This window comes from Cervus elaphus, chromosome 29 (assembly GCF_910594005.1).
Source record: "Cervus elaphus chromosome 29, mCerEla1.1, whole genome shotgun sequence".
NCBI lineage: Eukaryota > Metazoa > Chordata > Mammalia > Artiodactyla > Cervidae > Cervus > Cervus elaphus.
The window spans coordinates 5,063,399-5,079,136 of record NC_057843.1 but is presented as its reverse complement, the minus strand read 5'-3'; the positions used below and the strand labels follow the sequence as shown (position 1 = coordinate 5,079,136).

General features: G+C 40.5%; 1 protein-coding gene and 1 non-coding gene across 2 annotated transcripts in view; one reads left to right on the top strand and one right to left on the bottom strand.

The window, feature by feature from the left end:
• Positions 1-15,738, bottom strand: part of GALNTL6 (polypeptide N-acetylgalactosaminyltransferase like 6) — a 1,387,945-nt gene that overhangs the window by 1,114,264 nt on the left and 257,943 nt on the right. The window lies entirely within an intron of this gene.
• LOC122686342 lies at positions 3,407-3,511 on the top strand. The gene has a single exon (XR_006338714.1). It is a non-coding gene; the product is annotated as a U6 spliceosomal RNA (small nuclear RNA).

Sequence of the window (15,738 nt, the reverse complement as noted above, 5' to 3'; positions counted from 1 at the left end):
AATGTGTGTCATATAAGAAAAAGCTGGAAGTAACTCAGTTTTAGGGTGAAAAATCTGCGATGCTTCACTTTAAATTGGCACATTGTTTGTTCAGTTAGGGAAAAAAAATTCTTTTATGGTTTCCTTTAATTTCAGGAGTTTGATGGACATGTGTCTGACTCTTTGACCCCATGGACTGTAGCCTGCCAGGCTCCTCTGTTCATGCGATTCTCCAGGCAGGAATACTGGAGTGGGTTGCCAGTTTCCTCCTCCAGGGGATCTTTCTGACCCAGGGATCAAACATTTGTCTCCCACGGCTCCTACATTGGCAGGTGGATTCTTTACCACTAGCGCCACCTGAGCGCCACCTCGGAAGCCCATACTATATGAAAGTAAATCAACAGATTATATTCAGAGGCTGTTCCTTCCTCGATGCCCCCTCCCACCGCACCCCCCACGCCCCACCCCCACCCCCCACTCCGCAAGAAAGTTGGAAAACTCATTTAGGGAAATGTTTGTCCTGTTGTAACCCACATGCACTCAGCGGTCTGGTCCTCCCTTCGCAAAGCTGGCACTAAGATGAAAGGTCTTCAGAGCAGTGGGAGACAGATGAAATTCTGGTGAGGAACGACTTAACGTACTCTGGTGCCAACAACTGTTAGGCAGTAATTTGGTTCCACATCACTCCTAGTCATCGAATGCACTTTACAAAGCACCCTGCCAGAACCCACACAAATGGGGTGGGGAGAAATAACTTTTATTCAACTTATTAAATTTTATATCACTTCTCCCTGGTAGCAAAAGCAACAGAAAGGAGATGAAGTGAGGAGCTGCGATCGTGGGCTGGGCAGGGTTCTCAGGGCTCTGTGCTGGTGGGAGTTGTCAGGAAAGGAAGCAACCCAGCCCAGGTTTGTATATTTTGGACTCTATCTTCACATCATCAACCTCCTCCTGAAATCTAGGACACAGAGCCAAGTGACTTCAGTCATAGGAAAAATGCGGCCCTCTCCTGGAACCACACTATTAAAATGAGTGGCATGGATCATAAAAAAGGTTGAGCACCAAAGAACTGATGCTTTTGAACTGTGGTGCTGGAGGAGACTCTTAAGAGTCTCAAAGCAGTCAATCCTAAAGGAAATCAACCATAAATGTTTATTGGAAGGACTGATGCTGAAGCTGAAGCTCCAGTACTTTGGCCACCTGATACGAAGAGCTGACTCACTGGAAAATACCCTGATGCTAGGAAAAATTGAAGGCAGAAGGAGAACAGGGTGACAGAGGATGAGATAGTTGAATGGCATCACTGACCCAATGCACATGAGTTTGAGCAAGCTCCAGGAGATGGTAAAGGACAGGGAAGCCTGGCATGCTGCAGTCCATGGAGTCCACAAAGAGCTGAACATAAATGAGTGACTGAATAACAAGAATGCTTTGTTGAAATGTATTTTTGAATACTGACTTTATGTAGCCACAATAGGTTATTTATTGCTTTGAAAGTATATTGATAGCCTTTGATTCATGGCCAACCTTCTTTAATGATATTTCTTTCCTTTCAGAGACAAGACTTTCTACCAACAGAGGAAATAAGTGTGTGAGTCTAGGGGCATGGCAGGGAGGAGATAAGGCTATCAGAAACGACAGCCATATAAAAATAAAAATACGACTAAAATTTAACCTACTTTAAACAAAAGAACCTTGATTCTCTAAACCAGGCAGGGCCCTATAAGACTTTCCTAGAATAGTGCATGTGTGCATGCTAAGTTGTTTCAGTCATGTGGGACTCTTAGTGATCCCATGGACTGTAGCCCGCCAGGCTCCTCTGGCCATGGGATTCTCCAGGCAAGAATATTGGAGTGGGTTACCATTTCCTCCTCCACTGGATCTTCCTGGCCCAGGGATTCAAAACTGCCCCTTGAATCTCCTGCATTTGGTGGATTCTTTGCCATTAGCACCACCTGGGAAGCCCTTTCCAGAACAGACCCTGCCCTTATCCACTGCCTGCCTTTTGTCTTTAGAAAAACTTTAGTCAAAGAATAAATTATTTCAGAGAAGTAAGAAAATGCAGAAAAAAGTAAAAAAAAAAAAAAATCAATCAAGACAAAAGAATAATACTTTAACCACTAAACAAAATTAAGAAACTTTAGTTCAGGAATTCCCTTGGTGGTCCAGTAGTTAAGACTTGGTGCTTTTAATGCTGAAGACCCAATACACGGTCTGGGAACTAAGATCCCACAAGCTGGGAGGAAAACAAAGAAAAAAAAAAAACCTTTGGTTCTTCCTCAAAGACTCCTGGGGCTTCCCTGGTGGTTCAGATGGTAGACAATCTGCCTGCAGTGCAGGAGACTGGGGTTCGATCCCTGGGTCAGGTGGATCCCCTGGAGGAGGGCATGGCAACCCACTGCAAAGTCTTGCCTGGAGAATCCCAAGGACAGAGGAGCAGAGCAGGCTACAATCCATGGAGTTACAAAGAGTCAGACAAGACTGAGCGACTAACACGTTCACTTTCAAGGACTACAGATAATATTCTGAGCATGTCCTTTGAGCTGTTTTGCAGATACTGAAACTCCCACCAGGGGGAAGAAGTTAAACATCTGCTGCCCACAAGCATGAAGACCCCAGACCAGTTGGAACTAGAAGGTTGATGATATTGCCTCCTAATTACCTTGCTGCCAGGCAATCAGAAGGTCCACGCGCTGACCACACTCTGCTCCTTGAACATCATAAAGCTCCTCACTACCCCTTCCTGGGTGGGACACACCATCTTAAGGGCATTAGCCTGCTGTGTCCCCCTTGGCCTGGCAAAGTAATAAAGTTATTTTGTTCTATTTCACCCAAAACTCTGTCTCCCAGATTTAATTCGTCATGGGTGTACAGAGGCCAAATTTCGGCAGCAGTTGGTGAATCAGAATTTTGTAGTAAAATAGAGGATAGACTTTATGGAGAGACAGGTCAGAGTCTGATTCATGTTTGGGCCATTTATCAATGTGTGATATTAAGTAAATTGTTAAATTTCTTGTTTTTTCACTTATAAAATTAGGATAAAAGTATCAACTTCAGAAGTTGATGATGAGTATTACATAACAGGCTTGGCACATGGTAGGTTCTGACGAAATGGTGGCTTTCATTCATATTATGATTATTCTTTACAATTAAGGCTGTTCAAGGTAAATTAGTTTGCAATCAGGAAGTCTGCAAATTTCAGTGTTTAGTGCTTTCAACGTGTTAACTCCTAAAGAAATCTAACTTAAAACCATAGCATAGGGACTTTCCTGGGGGTCCAATGGTTGAGACTTCATCTTCCAGTGCAGGGGGTCTGGTTTCAATGCCTAATCATGGAACTAAGATCACACATGCTTCATGGCCAAAAGACCAAACACAAGTTCAATAAAGATTTTAAAAATCGTCTCCATCAAACAACATGTTAGGTGCTCCCTTTGGCAGCCAATATACTAAAACTGGAATAATACAGAGAAGATTAGTCAGGCCCCCGTGCAAGGATGGCATGCTAATTCACGAAGCACTCCTTACTTTACTCAGGATGGGGGGACACATGGGCACCCATGGCTGATTCATGTTGATGTATGGCAAAAAAACACCACAATATTGTAAAGTAATTAGCCTCCAATTAAAATAAATAAAATAACTTTAAAAATCTTAAAACAAAATAAACCATAGCATAGTTTTGTTAGAGAATTTAGCCTTTTATGCAAAGTTTAAGCAAAAGAAAACCTCCAAAAGTCACCCAGGGTAGTAAGAGGAAAGTGAAATTCTAACTTAATTAAAAATTAAATATCTAATAAAAACACACTTTTGGACTTTCTGTGAAGATATGTTCACCTTTTATCAAGATTTCCAGCCTGCCAAGCAGACTTCTACAGATTGCATTATCAAAACAAATGATTCTCTTTTATTTGACAAATAGAGGACATTGAGGGGATGGACAGGACTAAGCCTCATCTTTTGAGCAGAAAGGATGCTTGTAGCTCACCTCCCTTGCAGATTCAAGGCCCGTGGGTCTCACCATGGGACCCAGGGCCTCCCCTGAACCAGTGTTTCCCCTGCCTGATGTTTAAAAAATAAAATGTTTAAAGTATTATCTGCTTAGACTAAAAGGGAAAAGAAAGATAAAGCAAACAGACAGAACATGGTCTGATAATTTCCATTTGGGGAAACATTAACTTTAATAGTATTAATATTACCAATCATTTCTCAAAGAAATGAAGTTTTTCTTTTTTTCATACTTGTATGAATTTGTAAGTAAATAACTGATTTCAAACAGTTCTGGGTTTCAGTGAATCACTGTTTCCAGCATATTCATGTGCCCCTTATGGTTAATATAGTAAAGTCATTGCTTTTCCCCCAGAATTCATACCAAATACTTCTAGTGAAGAAGATGCATAGCAGTTTGCATCTGTCTTTCTCCTCAGAGCCCAAGTTTCATGGTACTAGTTTTTATTCACATAATAGAATAAGTTCTGCAAAAATTAACCCGAATACCTTGAAAAGCTTTGTAAATAAGTCTGCTCTCTTGTATGTATCAGTAACTCATCCGAGAGGTCTGCAGACAAAATCTCATTTCTACGTGCAATCCAAAAAAACAGGACAACGAGCAGGGTGAAGGCTGAGGTCTCAATGCACAACTCAAATCGTGGGCAGTGCATTGGAGGCCCTGACATACACAAGAAACTCTCTTGATGCTCTAATTAAATCTGTCTCTATGTCTATCCTCAAAACACACCAGCCTTCTGATTCCAAAATACATAACTTTCATGTGTTTCTTTTAAAAATCTTTTGTCTCTCTAGAGAAATGTAATTCTCAAAGTCTTCATGAAGTTTCAAATAATATAGAGTAGCCTGGAGTGGGATAAATCAGAGGTGAAACATGCTTGAATTTTTTAAGTTATATGTAAGAATAGGGAAAAAAGAAACATAAGATAATGTGTACACATGTTCTTAGCATATTTCATTCACAAATATGCATTTATGAATTGATATTTATATATAAGGAGAAGGGAAGACAGAGGATAAGATGGTTGGATGGCATCACCAACTCAATGGACTTAAGTTTGAGCAAACTCTGGGAGATAGTGAAGGACAAGGAAGCCTGGTGTGCTGCAGTCCATGGGGTCGCAAAGAGTTGGACACCACTTAGTGACTTAACAACAAATACATACATCTACATATGTATCTGCACAGGAATAATGAAATACATTTTGCATTTATAGACTAGTTTCTGTCTTAAGTGTTTAACCATTTTCATTCCTTGAGGCTCATCCATGTTTTACTAATTCAGGTTTGGGATGGTCTTCATTGAGCACAAAGAAGCACCTTTTTTTTTTTTTTTTTTTTTTTTCTGGAGAATTACCTTAATCTCCTTAGAAGAAAACATACATTATTTTATTTGGAACTGAGATTTTACAAATTCAGGAACACAGCTCTATGCCCGGCAAATTTTTCCAAGACCAAACAGGACTCAAGTTCTCTCACCTGTCCTGTTAGGGGTTCTCTCCTTCCGCCAGGACTCCTGGGTGCCTGGCCCACTCCCTGTTTCCATCAAACATGCTCTCGTCTGCTTTTCCATCCTGGGGAGACCACATAACAGAGTGACCAGAACATAGACCATGTCAGGGGCAGTTCTGGCCACTCAGACTACTTCCTGGGGGTCTGACTTTTGCTTAGGGTGTCAACCAAGCATCACAGTAGGAATAAAAATCATACCACATACACAACCTAAATGCAGTCTGAAATGTGTCATCTGTAACACATTCATATTTTATTTTTTAAAAATTTAGGATCATGACTTTTTTTTAACTTCCTGGAAATCATTTTGGTTGTTTTAAATCTCTATAGAACTTTTCATTTACACTTTAAATTGCTCAGTTTTGTTCTAGTTCTGCTCTCATTTGTGTGTCCGTATTCCAAGTGTCCAAGTGATTCAAAACATGGTTCTTCTCTTTCAAGTCACATGTCTGTGTGCTACTGGGTGCTTAGTCGCTCAGTCATGTCTGACTCTGTGACGCTATGGACTGTAGCCTACCAGGCTCCCCTGTCCATGGGATTCTTCAGGCAAGAATACTGGAGTGGGTTGGTTGCCATTTCCTTCTCTGGGGGATCTCCCTGACCCACGGATCAAACCCACCTTTCCTGTGTCTCCTGCACTTCATGCAGATTATTAACCCCTGAGCCGTTATGCACCCCCTTAAAGCCATAGGACCCTTCTAAATAGACAGTTATCTTTCTCTGTGTCAGCGAGTATAATATCCCTTCCACCCATCTGGGTTACCTTGTGAGGTCAAGTACTATGAGTAGATAACCATCATTGGCTGAGAGGAAGCTGGTGTTTTACTCGGTGACCCACTGTCACTGGAGTTGGAAATTAAGGGCCCTCTACAGGGCATGTCCCAAACGGTCTCTGTCTCTGGAAGCCAGTGGAAGAGGTTGGTTTCCTCCACAATTGCCCCTCCTGTTCATCTTGAACCAGGGGAACAGCCAGCGTCCCACAGTAAGTGATCTGGCCAATGTCCCCTCTTGGTACAGGATCCTGTCTCCATGGACAACTGGTCTCCCTTCATGGCAACCCAGAAATATGTTCACTTACACATGTTTTCCTAGATGAAGACACCTCTTTTCAAGACTCAGATGCTCAATCCTCTCTTAATTGCAAGAAAGATGCACCTCCTCTAGGAGGATTCTGCTGTAGCAGAAGTTTGTACTTATTTCAATAAAAGATTATTCAGTCTGGTGACTGGGACATGAAACTCATGGATTAGAAAGGAGAAAGAACCAGAAACAAATGCTCAACACCATCTTCTAAATGTCCTCTTTTCCAAACTTAGAAACTTAGAAAGAAATCTGAAAGGAGGAAAGATATGAGATTTCTATGGAATCATTAAACAATGATAATGCAACTACTTGATCCAAGAAATATTAAGTGACTTCAAATGAACAGGATGACAATGAGATAGCGCTAATTATGGGAAAAGAAGTAAAGCTCTTGCTATTGGTAAATTATATAAAACAACCTTGAAGAATAAACTAGAAAAGGGGATTAGGATGAATAATATTAGATAAAACATATGTACACATGCCCATTCATTCATTCATACATGCATACACACACACAGACACATACATTACACATACACACACGCATACCCCACAGAACAATATCCATGTATAAGAAAAAAAAATCAACCTGAAAATAAAATATAACCAAGATAACTGCAAAACTTCACTGAAATAAATAAAAGAAAATTGAACAAAGAACACACATATTTCGTAGCTGGATGGGAAATCAATTTTTCTCAAAATTGATCTATGTATTTAATTCAGTTTCAATAAATTATTCAGCATTACTTTATGTTTAGAAGGTGTGGGTATTAAGGTGTGAGTAAAAAAAATATTTTTTTTAAAAAGAAATGTGAAAGTGTTAGTTGCTCAGTTGTGTCTGACTCTTTGCAACCCCATGAACTGTAGCCCACCAAGCTCCTCTGTCCATGGGATACTCCAGGCAACAAGACTGGAGTGGGTTGCCATTCCATTCTCCAGGGGATCTTCCTGACCCATGGACGGAACCCAAGTCTCCTGCATTGCTGGCAGATTCTTTACCATCTCAGACACAAGGAAAGTAGTTAGAGAAAATATATAAGGTCAGATATGATCACAAGGAGTACTACCACATTAATGAAATCAGGTTGGTACTAATGCTGGACTAAAAACTGAAATGGGGAAAAAAGTTACTTAAGAAAGGAGAAGTGTCCATATATGCATGTGGTGTCCACATAATGCAACATCTAACATGGATCCTCAATCAATGGAAGGGTTTTGGCGCAAACAGCTCAATTCACATTCTCATCTCATGTCATTCTAGATGGAGACAAAGTTGATTAAAAAATACAATTAACAATACAATTAATATTTTAAAGTTAGTAAAGTAACAGAATTTAGACAAAAGTTTACCTGGTTTTTCAAATTAAATATTTTTCAAAAACAAGGGCTGAAATAAAAATTGCAAAGAAGAAAAAATTTCACTTTAATTATTTTCATTGAAAAATAATAAAACTAAAATGTTATCAACTTGGGAGAAAACTTGCAACAAGGCAAAAATCATAACATAATCAATATAATATAGTATTATAATGATTTTTATTCATGTTGATAAGAAAAATGCAGGAATAGTAAATCAAGTAAAGTATTTTAACAAATCACTGAAGATAAAGCATGCCAAATATGTTTTGAAATTGTTTATTTATAATCTGACAACTATGCTTTAAAAACAACTTCTATAACCTGTTTTGCTTGCTTAATTACTATAGCTTTTAAAAACTGATAATATTTAGTTTCAGCAGTGTTACAAGTTGCTATGGGAAATGAATATTGATATAAACTTTTTAGAAAATATTTTGTAATATATTGGGTCTTAAATATGTTCAAAAACTCTGATCCAAATTCTTATACTTCCCATATGTACTCTAAGAAATAATCTACAATTAGGAAACAAGTATTTATGGCAAGTATTTCAAAAGGGAGCTATTTATAGCAATAAAAATTGGTAAGAGTATAAATGGTTAACAAACAATATTATAGCTGATTATGATTCTTGCATATATGGAGTACCCTACAACTATTTAAATAATACATGCAAGGTTTTTCCAGAAAAGAAAATTATGCTTTTGGCAAATGGTAAATGATTTTTGCATAATTCAATATAGTACATAAAATATAAGTTAAAGTATATAAACAACAGAAGGAGAAAAATGTTGTGAAAATGACTAAGGTTTACACCGTCTGCCTTTGAATGGAAGAATTTTAAGTTAATCTTTTTCATTATCAGTGAAAGTTGTTGTTTTTTTTTTAATTTATTTTGTTTATAGTCATCTTAACTCGTCAATGTTTCTACAGGATTGAGAGTTGTATTTCCCCAATATTCCATTAGGGAGTACACTCTTGGTTGCTATGTATTTAATTGCAATACACTGACACCTTTTTTTGTTAGAGTTATTGCTATGATGAAGCGTATTGCACATATTTTCCCCAAGTTGACTACCTCAGGATGGATGAGAATTCCATTTCAGATTTGCTTATGTTAAATCTACATCTCTGGGTCCATCTGGAGAGCCGGCAACCCCAGCCACTCAGAAGCTGGCTCTCTGGCTGGTGAGCAGTATGACTGTGCCCACCCTCAGGGGGGCTGTCCACTCACACCTGCCCTAGAAGAGTGAGGGAGAGGCAGCTCAGGAGAACCACCTTGCCCCCATTCGCCATGTCTAGTTGACTCCATGGACTCTGGGTTTGCTCTGTAGACCTGTCCATCTCGGACTTGGGGCTATGTTGGAAAAAAAAGGCCTCAGCTGATTTCTAGCACAAACCAGTCTCCAATGGTGAGATTTTTCAGATATCTGATAAGCTATTTCAAAACTTTATTTTTCCCTGCTATCCTTTTTGTTAAGAAGCTCCAGTTACCTCAAGAACATTCTTGGAATCTAGAAAGATGGTACTGATGAACCAATATGCAGGGCAGCAATGGAGATGCAGACATAGAGAATAGACTTGTGGACACAGTGGAGGAAAAAGAGGGGGAGACGAATGGAGAGAGTGGCATTGAAACATGTACATTACCACATGTAAAATAGCTAGCTAGTGGGCATTTGCTGTATGGTGCAGGGAGCTCATACCCAGGGCTGTGTGATAACCTAGAGAGCTGGAAGGGTGGGAGGCGGGAGGTGGGAGGGAGATTCCAGAGGGAGGAAACGCATGCATGTCTGTGGCTGATTCATGGTGATGTATGGCAGAAACCAACACAATATTATAAAGTAATTACCTCCATTTAAAAAAAAAAACTCAAAGTGGAAAAAAAGAACATTCTTGGGGAGCAGGGTAAGCAACAGTGACGTCTTAGGACAGCTGTCAGTTCTAGAGTATAATATTGCTTCAACAGGACCAAAAGTCTACCCCCTCTCTGAATAGACCCAGCTGGAAACAGTTCTCCTCCATTCTCCCCATGCCTGCAGCTTAGAGTGGACAGGCTTTGCCCTGAAGGCAGGTAGAAGGAAAGCGGGGGCCATTTTCTCCTCCTATTTTTTGTTTCCCAGAGAGCCCCATAAGAGGGGTTATGGATCACTGATTCAGTAGATAAGAAAGGGATATTTTGTTTTCCGTTTGGATGGAGGTCCAGGATAACATAGTTGGTAAAGGAACTGCTTGCAATGCAGGATACCCCTGTTCCATTCCCAGGTCGGGAAGATCTGCGGGAGAAGGGATAGGCTACTCTACCCTACCCACTCCAGTATTCTTGGGCTTCCCTTGTGGCTCAGCTGGTAAAGAATCCGCCTGCAGCGTGGGAGACCTGGGTTCGATCTATGGGTTGGGAAGATCCCCTGGAGAAGGGAAAGGCTATCCACTCCTGTATTCTGGCCTGGAGAATTCCAGGGGGTACTAAAGAGTCGGATCATTCCATGCCTACAGTTCCAATTATCTAGACCCATACAGAGGGATGGGTTCCTGGAGGAATTCGGAGGAACACTTTCTCTGGTGACTCCTATGGGTTAAGTGTCTGCTTGCAATGTGTGAGACCTGAGTTCGATCCCTGGGTCGGGAAGATCCCCTGGAGAAGGAAATGGCAACCCACTCCAGTATTCTTGCCTGGAAAGTTCCATGGATGGAGGAGCCTGGTAGGCTACAGTCCATGGGATTGCAAAAAGTCGGACACGACTGAGCAACTTCATTTACTTACTTACAAGGAGGAAAGATGACAAGCAGGTCTTGGCATTCCCTTGAAAGTGCAAGTGTTAGTCACTCAGTCACCTCTGACTCTTTTGTGACCCCATGGACTGTAGCCCGCCAGGCTCCTCTGTCCATGGGATTCCTCAGGCAAGAATACTGGAGTGGGTTGTGATTTTCTTCTCCAGAGGATTTTCCCAACCCAGGAATCAAACCCCGGTCTCCTGCATTGCAGGCAGATTCTTTACTGTCTGAGCCATCAGGGAAGCCCGGGAATTCCCTCGGTCCCTGTTAAAAGCCAAATTAATTCTATAAAAGTTTGTTATACCTCCTCTTCAACTACGAGTTGAAAGAAGTCATTCTCCTATGAATGCTGACGAGTACAGTGCCATATGGTATAATGTTTGAAGCCAATAACAGAAGTAACAAGGGCCTTAGGTCATTAAAAGGAAGAAAAATGGAAGGAAGGGAGGAAGGAAGTTATACTACTTGTTTTAAAATTCAGCAGTTGACCAATATGAATATATCAAAAATGATTATTTTAGTTTTTTTATTTTTTTGACCATTTTATCTGGTTAATTTTGCATGTTCAATTTATCTAAGCCAAATAGGTAAAAAGTAGAAAGTGCCACTTAAATTACCTTTCTTTGAACATAAACTCTCTACTCCTTTGTTTAAAATTCTATTATAAAAACAGGTGTTTAATTAGAATCATTTTAATCTCTTAAATTATTGCAATACACTGAAGTTACCAGCATCAAATATTAACTATGCTCTATGTGGAAAATATCAAGTATATCTGTCAGATTTATCCTGAAATAGCTCTAAATATGTTACATGGCAGCAATAAAAAGAAACTTTACTAAACTCAGGAAGTCAAACTTTAAATATTTATAAAAATATATCATTTATTTTTCCTTAGCTTTTACAATAGCCTTAGAACTTTATTATTAATCTGGATTTTTTGTATAGACGTGCCCATTTTTTATATAAACATATATTTATTTCTAAATCTCATTCTTTGTGATCACATTCACTTTTATTTGGCTCATGGATACATTTTATTTATTTTGAAGATTGAAATAACTTCAAAGGTAAAACTGAAAGAAAATATTGACTCTGTTCTAGGGTATCTATTACCATGGAAAATGACCTTTGCATGTGCTTGAGCTTAGGGACACACACACACACACACAGTCCATTAGTTTCCTCTGGCTGAAGCACCTGGCATGTTTCATCAGCAGCCACAGAATTCTCTCTCAATTGTTAAGGGGCCGTTTCTATATTAATGCAATGTTTGGCTTGCAGTGGGGTAAATGATGAAGGCCTTGGAGGTCCCTTGTGTCAAGAACACACATCTCTGTCTTTTTCTGCCCTGGCCTAGAAAAGACTTTCTTCCAGGCATAGCTCAGTGCTGCCAACACCACAGGCACTGGAAGAAGCAGCTTTCAAAAGGAAGGCTGCCTCCAGTCTGGCCTTAATTGTTTCACCTTGGGCCCATGTCCACGTGTCTGATGTCTGTGTATTTAAGTCGACTACAATGACTCCTGGTAGCTGGTCTGCTGATTCCCTGTATTAACATTTTAAAATGCACCCTATTTGGTTTCTAAAAGGTCTTCCCAAAGCTTTTCACAGAAAACAGGGTTTGGAAAATGTCAAATGCCCATCATGAAGATTTGGCTTCCAGATTCAAATTCTAGGTGTGAGTGTATTTAGGCTGGTCATGAAAATTGTAGACTTGAGTTCATTATCTTCAAAAGTAGCTTGACTTTACCTTTTATTTTTTTATCCTATTTGCATGTCCTTGCATCAAGAATCATGTCTCAAATGTCCTTTAAGAAATGCTGTGAGGCTGTTTCCACTGTGTATTCTGGTACCCCGTTCCCCTCTCTGACTATTCAGGAAGCAGCAATAACTTGATGCAAGCATTGTTTTTAATGAAAAGGGTAGGTATAGCTTGGGCTTCCCAGGTGGCACTAGTGATAAACAGCCTGCCTGCCAATGCAGGAGATACAAGAGAGGCAGGTTCAGTCCCTGGGTCTGGAAGATCCCGTGGAAGAGAACATGGCAACCCACTCCAGTATTCTTGCCTGTACAATCTCATGGACAGAGAAGCCTGGCAGGCTACAGTCCACGGGGTCACAAAGGGTGGGACATGCCTGAAGTGACTTAGCATGCAAGCAGGTATAGCCTGGATTATTAAACAAAAAAGAGTGACATATGAATTTGAGTATGTAAAGTGTGTGTGTGTGTGTGTGTGTGTGTGTGTGTGTGTGTTTTAGCAGAGACAACTGCATGGTAAAACATTTTGGAAAAAAAAAAGATTTTCTGAAAACACTAAGTTTGCTTTTAAACAGGAAGGGATAAAGAGCTACAAGAAGCCCACAGAACATATTCTAAACCCAAGGTGCAGAAGCACTCCCTTGCCTCGTCCGGGTAAAAGTGACCACAGAGATGATGGCAGAATTTGAGATGCAGGTGTCTTAACCCTTCAGCAAGCCTGCCTAGGGGCAGCCACCCTTTCTCATCACTGCTTCTGTGTGCTTTCTCTGGGGCATCTGGTAAACCAGCTCACCACTGTGACTTTTTCCACCTGGCACTCGCCCCTCAGGTCGACCAGCTCTCTCTCTGAGCTTCTGCTCCCCACTGGCTGGTGAGCAGGTTGGGGTGGACAGCATATGTGAAACACTGGGATTCTATCAGGCATGTTAAGATGTTCATTAGTCTTTAAGGATGTGCTCAATGTCCACCTGTAAAGAAGCTCAGTGTCCACTAAGCTCTTTCCAAAGAAGTGAGGCATGTGTCCTGCATTCTGTCCAGTTAGGGGCTCTAACCAAACTGAACAATACAAAACCCTGCAATATTGGCTCAATCTCCATGACCGGGACCTGAGGTCAGGGTTAGGGGCCACTGAAGCAGTGCTTCTCAAACAATACCTGATCTCTCAGTTTCTGCTTGTTTTTTGAAGTCCATGCTGATACAGAGAGAAGTGCTTGCAAAGTAAAAGTGAGATATTAGTGATATAAAGTAAAAAGCTGTTTACATCTCATGGATGCTTGCAGAAGCGTGAGGTCACCATAGTAACCTATGCTACAAGGTTGGTAGAGGAGATGCTGGCAGTGTGTGCCCAAACATCTTGGAGTTCTACAGAGCCTGAGATGCTAACTTCTGTCTTCACCCTTTGCCCAAGGTCTTTTTCTGCTCCATCAGCTCCTGGGATGTCAGAGAATGGAAGCTGCCTTTGCCTTTGCTGGGTAATCTCAACACAAGGCAGATGATAGTCAATGCATTGTAAACCCCTCTCCCTTAAAACCAGGAGAAAACATCTCAGGTAGATGGCTACAAACCCCCAGAGTTTCCCCTCTTGCACTGTTGGTGGGAATGAAAATTGGTGCAGCTACTATGGAGAACAGTATGGAGTTTCCTTAAAAAACTAAAAGAGTTTTTATACCATAAAGTCCAGAAATATCTCTCCTGGGCATGTATCCAGACAATACTATAACTGGAAGAGATATATACACCCCAATGTTCATAGCAGCACTATTCACAATAGCCAAGATATGGGAGCAACCTAGATGTCCATCAACAGATGAATGGATAAAGAAGATGTGGTATATATAAATGAAATACTTTTTAGTCACTAAGTCATATCTGATTCTTTGCAACCCCATGGACTGCAGCATGTCAGGATTCCCTGTCCTTCACTCTCTCCTGGAGTTTGCTGAAAGTCATGTGCATTAAATTGGTGATGTCATTCAACCATCTCAACCTCTGTTTCCCCCTTCTCCCCCTGCCCTCAATGTCTGCCAGCATCAGGGTACTTTCTACTGAGTCAACTCTTCACATCAAGTGTACAAAGTATTTTACTCAACCGTAAAAAAGAATGAAAGAATGCCATTATAGCAACATGGATGAACCTCAAGATGATCATAAGTTTAGTAAGTAAGAAAGAGAAAGGCAAATAGCATATGATATCACTTATATGAGGAATCTAAAATATGACACAAATGAGCTTATCTACAAACAGACTCATAGATACAGAGAACAGACTTGTGGCAGACAAGACAGGGAGGCATGAAGAGAGAAGGATTGGGAACTGGGGGGTAGTGGATGAAAGCTATCTTATATAGGGTGGATAAACAACAAGTTCCTACTATATAGCACAGGGAACTATGTTCAGTATCCTGCAATAAACCATAATGGAAAAGAGTATGAAAAGGAATATATGTATATGTATAACCGAATTACTTTGCTATACACCAGAAACTAATACAACATTTTAAATCAACTCTGTATTGACTTAAGGGAAAAAAAAGCTGAAACAAATGCCCAGGTTTCCTCAAAAGCAGAAATAAACTCATGGCAGGTGTCAGTGGCCTGGCTTAGTACTCTTGTTTTCTACTAGTGGTCTTTCCTTTCTTTCCTTGTTTCTTCATGGTTCTCCTGCCATTACCTGGGTTCCTTTTCCAGATAAACTATTCATGTTTGTATCCTCCCCTCAGGGACTGATGATCAGGAAACAAAACCTAAGATAACAATGCTAAATGTCAGCCTTCCATGCAGAGGCATAAAGGTAAGAGTGGAGAGAAATCTACATTTGACTGAGAACTGACCCAATAGAGCCTGCATTTTTAATTGAAAATATCTGCTATCCTGACTTAAAAGATGATATTTCTCCACGGTTGAGAGGAAAGATGGTTTTGAGAACCTGAGAAAAATAAAATCCCGTCTTTCCATCCATGAGTTGCAAAGCTAGGGCATACTTCTGTAGACCATTCTTTGATTGTATGGTTTGTTACTGACAAATTAAGCTTTATATTTAATAATTTAAATATGAATATCCAAGAGAGACAAATGAAAAAGGAAATGGGAAGGAGCTGACAATTGCCTTTTGCATCAGGGACAAAGGACAGCTAGCGGCACAAGGGCAGGGCCTTCCTGGAGACGAGAAACGGGCAAACATGCTTCTGCTTTGTCCTCTGCTTGCTTGTCTCCCTGCTGCGCAGTGCACGCAGAGAAAGAATGCAACAAAGGGGAAAC